Source organism: Cyprinus carpio, chromosome A22 (genome assembly GCF_018340385.1).
Source record: "Cyprinus carpio isolate SPL01 chromosome A22, ASM1834038v1, whole genome shotgun sequence".
Lineage (NCBI taxonomy): Eukaryota > Metazoa > Chordata > Actinopteri > Cypriniformes > Cyprinidae > Cyprinus > Cyprinus carpio.
The window spans coordinates 20,556,589-20,567,740 of NC_056593.1; positions in this window are offsets into that span (position 1 = coordinate 20,556,589).

Genomic DNA, 11,152 nt, shown 5'->3' on the forward strand with positions numbered 1-11,152 from the left:
TATATTTTTTAGCATGCTTACATTGCAAAGGCCGTCAAATATACATCTGAAATATGCATAAAGATACTCTTATGTATTTTATTGTTGTGTAATACATTTTAATATGGGAGGGACAATTAAACTTTTACCTGATTTTTAGCTTTTAAAGCTTTGGTTGAAGTTAACTTAATATTGTTTCTTCCATCCATCCATCGAACCATCCATCCATTGGTCCATCCATCTGTTTGTCTGTCTGTCTATACAACCATCAATCCATTCATCTGTCTATCCGTCCATCGATCGAGCAATCTATCAATCAATCGATCCATCCATCCGTCTTTTCGTCCATACAACCGTCGATCGATCGATCCATCCATCCATCCATCCATCCATCCATCTTTAGCTGAATTCTAGTGTTTTAGGTTTTGGTTGGTTAACTTAATAATCATATATTTACATGAATATATAACTTATTTATTGATTTAAAATTGTAAACAATTCTTTGGGATAAAATAATAAATGACCAACCACCCATTAAAGACCCCCTGTTTTTTTTTTTTTTTTTTTTCATACTTTGTTGGTAAATTGCTTGAACACTGAAATAAAACTTATTTAAAAAACAACAACAACAAAAAAAAAAACATTTATTGTCTTATTTTTCAGTAAAAAAATATTGAAACATCAGAAATTTAAATTTAAATACAAAATCAATTTATTCTATATTTATTTACTATACTCTCTCTCTATATATTTTTTTTATTAACATAATCATTTTTAAGTAGTACTATTTTTTTGAGGTGGAAGAATATCAAGTAACCAACATAATTCCTGTGTTTATTATTTATTTATTTATTTATTTATTTATTATTATTTAGTTATTTTTTATTTTTTTGGATATGTCCTTTTACAACATTTACATTTACATTTACATTTAATCATTTAGCAGACGCTTTTATCCAAAGCGACTTACAAATGAGAACAGTAGAAACAATCAGATCAACGAGAAAACAACAACGGTATACAAGTGCTATGACAAGTCTCAGTTAGTCTAGTACAGAACACGTAGCCAGGGTTTTTTTTTTTTTTGGAATATGATAGACAAGGAAAAAAGGTAAGTACTAGTATTAGTTGGTTAAGTGCAGGCGAAAAAGATGAGTCTTTAGATGTTTTTTGAAACACACATACTGTACATTTCGCTGTTCGAATTGAGATCGGGAGGTCATTCCACCAGCTGGGAGCAGTCCAGGAAAAAGTCAGTGAGAGTGATTTTGAACCTCTTTGGGATGGCAACACAAGGCGTCGTTCACTTGCAGAGCGCAAACTTCTGGAGGGTGCATAAGATTGAACTAGTGAGTTAAGGTAAGTTGGCGCCGTGCCAGTGGTCGTTTTGTAGGCAAGCATCAGCACCTTGAATTTGATGCGAGCGGCTACTGGTAGCCAGTGTAACCCGATGAGGAGAGGAGTAACATGGGCTGTTTTCGGCTCATTGAAGACAACCCTCGCTGCTGCATTCTGGATCAGTTGTAGAGGCTTGATAGTACATGCAGGAAGGCCCACCAGGAGAGCATTGCAATAGTCCCAGTCTGGAGAGAACAAGAGCTTGGACAAGAAGTTGGGTGGATTGCTCTGACAGGAAGGGTCTAATCTTCCTAATGTTGAATAAGGCAAATCTACAGGACCGGGTCGTTGTAGCAATATGGTCTGTGAAGCTTAACTGATGATCCATCACAACTCCAAGGTTTCTGGCTGTCCTGGAAGGAGTTATGGTTGACGAACCCAGCCGTATAGAGAAGTTGTGATGAAACGATGGGTTAGCGGGAACCACCAGCAGTTCAGTCTTAGTAAGGTTGAGCTGAAGGTGATGGTCATTCATCCAGCTAGAAATGTCACTCAGACAGGCTGAAATGCGAGCAACTACCGTCGGGTCATCTGGTTGGAATGAGAAGTAGAGTTGAGTGTCATCAGCGTAGCAGTGATAGGAAAAGCCATGCTTCTGAATGACAGATCCTAATGACGTCATGTAGATGGAGAAGAGAAGCGGTCCAAGTACTGAGCCTTGAGGAACCCCAGTAGCAAGTTGTTGTGACTTAGAAACTTCACCCCTCCAAGACACCATGAAGGATCTATCAGAAAGGTAGGAGTTAAGCCACTGGAGTGCGGTTCCAGAGATGCCCATCTTTCTGAGGGTGGACAGGAGAATCTGGTGATTAACAGTGTCAAAAGCAGCAGACAGGTCCAGCAAAATGAGTACTGAGGATTTGGAAGCTGCTCTTGCCAGTTGCAGGGCTTCAGTAACCGAGAGCAGGGCAGTCTCAGTTGAGTGGCCACTTTTGAAGCCAGATTGGTTGCTGTCCAGGAGGTTGTTCTGTACAAGAAACATAGAGAGCTGGTTGAACACAGCTCGTTCGAGTGTCTTTGCAATGAATGGAAGAAGGGATACCGGTCTGTAGTTTTCTAGAAGTGCTGGATTTAGAGATGGTTTCTTCAGCAGTGTCGCTTGAAGGAGGTGAGTGGGGATCGGATCCAGAGGTCCAGATCGAAGAGAGGAGTTGATAATGTGAGTAAGTGAAGGTATGACTGAAGAAGAAATCGCTTGAAGGAGGTGAGTGGGGATCGGATCCAGAGGGCAAGTAGTAGGATGACTGGACAGGATAAGTTTGGAAACGTCCGTCTCTGAGAGTGGAGAGAAGGAGGAGAACGAGTGAGCATTAGTCGTTGTGAAGTTATCCCTCAGTCTGCGGTGTGGAGAATTGGTCACTGATGGTTCTTGTCTTATTTGTGAAGAAAACTGCAAAGTCATCAGCTGTAAGAGTCGATGGAGGAGAGGGTGAAGGCGGATTAAGAAGAGAAGAGAAGGTTTTGAAGAGTGTCCGAGCGTCACAACAGTTGTTAATCTTGTCGTGGTAATATGATGTTTTAGCAGTGAAGACGTTTGCAGAGAAAGAAGAGAGGAGAGACTGATACACACTGAGGTCGGTAGAGTTTCTTGATTTAAGCCATTTCCTCTCTGCAGCCCTGAGTTTAGAGCGATGTTCACGGAGTACATCGGACAGCCAGGGGGCAGATGGGGTGGTGCGTGCTGTCCAAGCAAAAGGTCAGAGTGGAACAAAAAGTGTCCGTAGCACTGTTTGTGTCCAGAGCTGAAAACTGCGAGAGTGAAGGAAGTGAGGATGCAACCACAGAGGATAGGCGAGATGGAGAGAGTGAACGTAGGTTCCGTCGAAAGGTGACCCGCGTTGGAGCGTGTGCCGCTTCAGGAGTAAGTGCTAGATTAGCAGTAATGAGGAAGTGGTCTGAGTTGAGTAACTAAAGTGTTGTCCACTGAGCAACAGCGCGTGTAGATGAGGTCCAGTTGGTTGCCCGATTTGTGAGTCGCTGTAGTAGAGACTCGCTTGAGATCAAATGAGGCGAGCAGAGTGTTGAAATCAGCAGCCTGGGGTTTATCTAGGTTGATGTTGAAGTCACCAAGCAGTACCAGAGGAGTACCATCTTCAGGATAGTTTGATAGCAGCACGTCCAACTCCTCCAAGAAGTTTCCCAATTGACCTGGGGGATGGTAAATGACCACGAAGTGGATTTTAACAGGGTGGGTTACAGTAACAGCATGTGATTCAAATGATCCGTGACCTGTAGGTGGTGGTTGAAGATCAAATTTCCAATCTTTCGATATAAGGAGACCAGTACCTCCACCCCTCCCAGTCGTACGAGAGGTGTGGGAACAAGTGAAATGAGTGGAGAGGGCTGCGGGAGTGGCAGAGTCCTCAGGTTTGATCCAAGTCTCAGTCAGTGCCATGAGGCTGAGACCAGAATGAGTAGCAATAGAAGAAATGAAGTCTGCTTTGTTAACAGCGGACTGGCAGTTCCAGAGACCAACTGGAATAGAGAGCGTTGGAGTAGAGGTCAGAGGGACAGGCCTTAGATTTGTCAGGCAGGCCTTTGACGTACATAGCGTGCTCTCCGAGTGTTAGTAGTGATAGTAGAGATCTGAAAGCACATAGTGACTACAAGTGACCAAAATAAGTATTTGAGGACGAGCTGTACAAAAATTGAAGGGGAGAAAAGCAATACTCAAGCGCCCTGTCGGTGTCCTTGCTCGGTGGAGTCGCGCAGGTAGAGTCGATGGTCTTTACACTCGTCGGTCTTCCCACGAGGAGGCTTCACACGAGGGCTGCAGTGCATGCCACACATGCCACACATTCTCTCCATTGACATTAAGTTATAAGTAACTGAATATTCTCCTTTTATATTGGGTGCTTACAGAGTACATACTTAAGTAAATAGATAGCTGTGCATGCAAGTTTTTATATGTGTATGGCAGATGGATGACATTATATGTGCGCATTCAATGAAATACTGTGCTAACCATCAAAGAGAAGACAGGATGCTGTAACGGGTGCAGGATGGGTCGGTGGTTATGAAGATCCCACAATCCCTCTGGCCAGACACCACGAGCATGAAGAAAAAGCTAAAACTCATGTCTAACAACGTTAAGGACAGAGGAACATGAACGCTGCATTTATCAAGCATTATGAAGGCCATTTTAAAGAAGAAAGGCTGCAATCAGGAGTCAAGTGATGTCAGATGTGAAGTTCAAGTTTTGTTTTATTAATACTTTTAATAAAAGACACTAAGACAATTCAAAGGCAAGACCTGCATGACCGAATAGGCCTTGGAATGTGGCTTTTGTTTTTATATTTCCCAGTAAAATGATAATGATATGCTCATAGCATCTGTTTCCAGTTGCCTGTCTACATTGAAGCTACAAGCACCAGTTGGTATTATTATTTCCCCTGAGTTATGTTGTGTCCTGGCAAGGATAGATTGGCTTATATCTTTTATCTTTTACTATCTAACCCACTCATCAGAGGTCACATGCTGTTGACTCCACAATGCCTGCCGCCCATGAAGTCGTAATGGAGTTATTTTCAATAAAATGCAAGTTACTTTCTTTCTAAGTGCCCCACAATTAATCAAATGTCAAATATGTGGTAGTAAATTGTTCTTTATGTCCTTGTAAAATGGTTTGTAGGCTGCTGAAATGGAAAGACAAGGACAACATTGGCCTTAGATCTGGACGTTTTTTTTCTAAATGATTTTATCCAAAGGAGTTGGATACAGTATATGTCAATACATATATATACATAATAAAAACAAACACCAAAAAAAGGTGCCAACGGCCTGGCGATTGTTTTTACACTATAAGACAAATCGTGAATAATCAATTGACAGGACTAATTAAAAAAGTGTTAATTATGTATGGTGCAGTGTTTCACTAAACATGGAAAAGAATCACTAATGTAGTGATGTTTGATGATACAAAGAGCAAAAAGTAGACAATAAAACACACCTATTATCATCCTTTACCAGCAGAGACAATTCAGAGACAATCATGCTAATCTATGTCTAACACAATTGTGGTGTCAGTACTTGAAGTACACAAAGAAACTTTACACTTGCTAATGCTAGATAAATAACTACTGAAGCATCTTACAGACTTTGTTTCACACACTGTACTGCTAGGATGAAGGCTAGCTCACAAAAACACTAGCTTTGAGTGAAGAAACAGCTGATGATTTGGTTATGTTTTGAATGACATGCTAAGCATTCATATAGCCAAATGAAAACAGCAGGACAAAGCTAACTGAAGAGCTTTACCTTCTTAATAGTATCATAAATCTCACAGACAATCACACTAATTGATAAATGGCAGTGTAGTGCCTAACCAATTTTGGTATCAGTACTTGAAGTGCACAAAGAAGAGTAATGCTACTGAATGCACTAAACACTGTTCTCACATACTGTACTGCTAGCATAAAGGCTAGCTCAATAAACAAAAGCTAAAGCTAAACATAAAGGAAAAGAGAGAGAAGCTGATGTTTTGGTTACAATCTGAAGATCGTTCCCCTTATAACATCATAATAATGCCTCAAATAATTAGCAGGACTTGCTAACTATTCATGTAGCTTAATAGTGGGTAGTGCTTCAACAAGATTAGCATAAAATGTTTTAGCACAGTAAGGATTCTCCATTCAGTGAGATGATGGCATTGTAGACTTAAATAAAGTGGAGGAGTGTGTTTATGCAAAACCCAAAGATGTTGCTATGATACAAATATTATTTCATTGAACTTGTCATCTGTTTTGGAAACTTTTAGACCCTTTAATTTGTCAGAAAACTATAATTCAATCATTCTAGTCATGGTTGAAGATATTTTGCCACAAGCAATGGCAATTGAAGCAGCGCAGCCGCTAACGGCTCACTGATCTGTTTTCAGCAAACGAGTTAGAACTATCAGTAATGCATTTTGGTGCTGCTACAGCAAGAATATGGTGGTCCAATCAGCCCAGCTAATATAGGAAGGGAGGCATATTATAAATTAAAGATATGAAACCATTTAGACAGTTAGAACTATCAGTAATGCAATATTGGTAATTTTTCTACTGAAGAGTAAATTTGGTCTCCTGAAATCACAGAGATTTGGTGATATTCATAATTTTCACTTAACTGATGAAATGCATGAGTGCTATTTAGAACTTCCAGATAAAGATAAGCCAGCCCGTAATCTTCTGGTGAAGCTCATTTTATATGTGCTATACAGGTCCTTCTCAAAAAATTAGCATATTGTGATAAAAGTTCATTATTTTCCATAATGTAATGATAAAATTAAACTTTCATATATTTTAGATTCATTGCACACCAACTGAAATATTTCAGGTCTTTTATTGTTTTAATACTGATGATTTTGTATAAATAATATATAAAATATATTACTATATAAAAAAAAAAATTAGCATATCATGAAAAGGTTCTCTAAACGAGCTATTAACCTAATCATCTGAATCAACTAATTAACTCTAAACACCTGCAAAAGATTCCTGAGTCTTTTAAAAACCCAGCCTGGTTCATTACTCAAAACCGCAATCATGGGTAAGACTGCCGACCTGACTGCTGTCCAGAAGGAAATCATTGAAACCCTCAAGAGAGAGGGTAAGACACAGAAAGAAATTTCTGAACGAATAGGCTGTTCCCAGAGTGCTGTATCAAGGCACCTCAGTGGGAAGTCTGTGGGAAGGAAAAAAGTGTGGCAAAAAAAACGCTGCACAACGAGAAGAGGTGACCGGACCCTGAGGAAGATTGTGGAGAAGGACCGATTCCAGACCTTGGGGGACCTGCGGAAGCAGTGGACTGAGTCTGGAGTAGAAACATCCAGAGCCACCGTGCACAGGCGTGTGCTTTTGAACCAGAAACAGCAGCAGAAGCACCTGACCTGGGCTACAGAGAAGCAGCACTGGACTGTTGCTCAGTGGTCCAAAGTACTTTTTTTCGGATGAAAGCAAATTTTGCATGTCATTCGGAAATCAAGGTGCCAGAGTCTAGAGGAAGACTGGGGAGAAGGAAATGCCAAAATTCCTGAAGTCCAGTGTCAAGTACCCACAGTCAGTGATGGTCTGGGGGACCATGTCAGCTGCTGGGGTGTTGGTCCACTGTGTTTTATCAAGGGGCAGGGTCAATGCAGCTAGCTATCAGGAGATTTTGGAGCACTTCATGCTTCCATCTGCTGAAAAGCTTTATGGAGATGAAGATTTCGTTTTTTCAGCACGACCTGGCACCTGCTCACAGTGCCCAAAACCACTGGTAAATGGTTTACTGACCATGGTATTACTGTGCTCAATTGGCCTGCCAACTCTCCTGACCTGAACCCCATAGAGAATCTGTGGGATATTGTGAAGAGAAAGTTGAGAAGACGCAAAGACCCAACACTCTGGATGAGCTTAAGGCCGCTATCGAAGCATCCTGGGCCTCCATAACACCTCAGCAGTGCCACAGGCTGATTGCCTCCATGCCACGCCGCATTGAAACAGTCATTTCTCCAAAAGGATTCCCGACCAAGTATTGAGTGCATAACTGAACATAATAATTTGAAGGTTGACTTTTTTTGTATTAAAAACACTTTTCTTTTATTGGTCGGATGAAATATGCTAATTTTTTGAGATAGGAATTTTGGGTTTTCATGAGCTGTATGCCAAAATCATCAGTATTAAAACAATAAAAGACCTGAAATATTTCAGTTGGTGTGCAATGAATCTAAAATATATGAAAGTTTAATTTTTATCATTACATTATGGAAAATAATGAACTTTTTCACAATATGCTAATTTTTTGAGAAGGACCTGTAATTATAGTCTTTGGTGTAATTGGCCCTTCAAACTCAAACGTACAGTATGCTTTGATATGTTAGATACTGTATGTACATTTTGGGATTCCCCCATCTGTAAATGTTTCTGTGCACAGGCGATTTGATCAGACTTTCTTACTGCTGGGTGAAAAGCACCTTTACCTGTCTGAATCAATATCAGGTGCTAAAACTAGACAAATTATAGCCTGCATCTGAGATGTGCTTTTAATGTGAGCCAGCAGTGGTAGGAAACACATCAGCTGGCAGGGATGTGGGTGAAAAGTGTTGGGTCTGCGGTGCAGAAATTGTGCAAACATCATGCAAACCTTTATCCAGCTCAGTATGCCTATAGGGCCAATAAGTCCTCAGAGGATGGCATGCACCTTTTCCATCTCTTTATCCTCCAGCACCTACCAAAATAACAATTTTCGGTTCTTGAAACATTTTGTAAATGTTAGTTTTTGGATCTCAGACCTTTTTTTTTTTTTTGCCAAAAAGGAAATAGAATAATTGTTTTAGGTTGTGCATGATAGACAATGCTAGACAATTTTTTTTTTGTTTTTTTTTAGTAACACTTTAGTATAGAGACTAGTTGCTTATTAGCATGCCTATTATTAACATATTGGCTATTTATTAATATTTATAAAGCATTTATTCTACATGACCATATTCTACATCCCTAATCCTACCCAATACATAAATTTAACTACCTTACTACCTATTAATAAGCGGCAAATTAGGTGTTTATTGAGGCAAAAGTCATAGATAATGGTTTGTAAATAGCGAGACTTGGACCTTAAAATAAAGTATGACCTTTTTTACAACTATTAAAATATAAAATTGGAAAAACATTTCTGCAAAATGATATTACATGGCTTCTTGCAAGTTTTTTTTTACATATACATATGGAGTTGGTGATTTGGTGCAAACATCAAAATGTTTTAGTCTATTAATCATGCACTATAGTAAAAGTTTTCTACGGTCATAACATAGTATTAGTAGAATAACCGCATGAAAATATGTTTTTATTAAATGATAATCTGCCACTATAATCATAATTTGTGTTGAAAGGAATTAAAGTAGTTGGTGTTTTACTGCCACTGGTGTTAATTTCAACTGGGATCTGCAGTGAACTGTATTTACAGGTGTATTTTTGGAGGTAAAATTTTTAATACTTAAATTTTAATTCTGCATTTAATTTCAATAAAAACAATTTAATGACAATATTTCAGCAGTATTTTTAACCAGTTTCCTGAATTTAGACAATTCATTTGTATCACGTCATTCTCTAACTGAACTTAACATGTATGTACATTACAAAATGTTATTCTCTCTACAGGTGGTGTGCCCATATCCTGAGAATAAAAGTTAAGATATTATTGTCCTCTTCAATCTTCTAGTTTTATTGTGTTAATGGTTTTCAGAACCAGTTCATAGACCCATGTTGGACACAGATTGATGGCCTCCGCTCAAGCGGTGGTGCAAAACCAAACATGATGACAAACCGTCTGATTCCAGTATCAACCAGGACAAAAGAGTCTGCCATAACTGACCAAACATTCATAAATACTTTACACTTGCTAAATTTATCTTTGCAGGCTGTTGCTTTAAGCCACCTTAGGTCATGTGTTTCATATTCAGATGTTTTGGCTTCAGTCACCTAATTGTGCTCTCACCTTTCATTTGGCCATTGAAACCCCTTGGCTTGCAAAATAATGTGCTACCATGCATCTGAAAACTGAGAGAATTATGCCCATAGCTAGAAATCAACTATTCTTTTAATATAATTCAGCCCAGTCGTGGGTTAATCACATTCAGTGGATTAATGGATTAAACTACTACTTTCATCTAAAGTCATGTTGTGTCTCTTTTAGAAGAATCTTAGTATTCAATTTGCAAGCACCATATGTTAAACACATTGTAATTTCATGTTGTTTTGAAGCCGATAAGTATGAGAACATAAATTGTACTATTTGTCTGAACGGCGTTGACTAAGCTGATGTTTGGATCCAAATCTTTCCATGCAGAGATGCTGTGGCTTTCTTAAACCACTATAATGTGGACTCAGACCGTAGGAGACCATATAATTTGACAGTTTCCTATTGTTACCAGCCTGTTGCTAGTCTAGGTCGTGTTTATGTAGGGCACATCTGGTTTACCCAAAAGGACAGTCAAGTCTCTAGTCTTGGGAGCAAGAAACCACACTGTCCATGAAACCGAGAGTGTTTAAGGAACATTCATATACTTTTAAAGAGGATTTTTGAGTCACGGATAATAAGAAATGTGGAATTACTTTCAAAAACAATATGTTAGACCATAAATATTCTGACAAATGTTGTCCTAATATAGTGGTCTGAACAAATAATTTCAGATTGAACAATGGCCTTCATGGTCATACACATGGTCATCATTGAAAGACTGCAAGTACTTTTGGGATAGTTGATTTCCAAACTCCCAACATGCATTGCAGCATGGATAAATTCTGCGGTTAGGATTATAAACTTACTGTTTTACTGCTTGATGGCTTCATTTACTGTATGCTATTTCTTTCCTTTGCAAGATATTTTCCTTCTTCAGAGGCAAATTTTTAATTTAATTTACATAATACACAAAAAAAATAATTAATAATATTCAACAAAAAAAATTAAATAATATAAAAAAAAACAATCAATAATCATCAACCAAAAAAACACAAAAAAAATTGCTCTGGAGGCCTCTCAGGACAGGCTTACAGGGACGGATGGCCTCCAGGGCGGTACCTGTTCCGGGACCTATGGCGAATCAGGCAGACTAGAAGGCCATAGCGGGGCAGACAGTTCAGGAGGCTACTACAAAACAACTACAAAACAAAAAAATTAAATAAAACAATCCTTGGGGAGAATGTCAGTTTCAGAGGCCCTCCTTGGGCTGGACGTGGGAACTGTGGCCCTCCCTGGGCTTGACTTGGGGACTGGAGTCCTCCTTGGGCTGGACATGGGAACTGGAACCCTTTCTGTG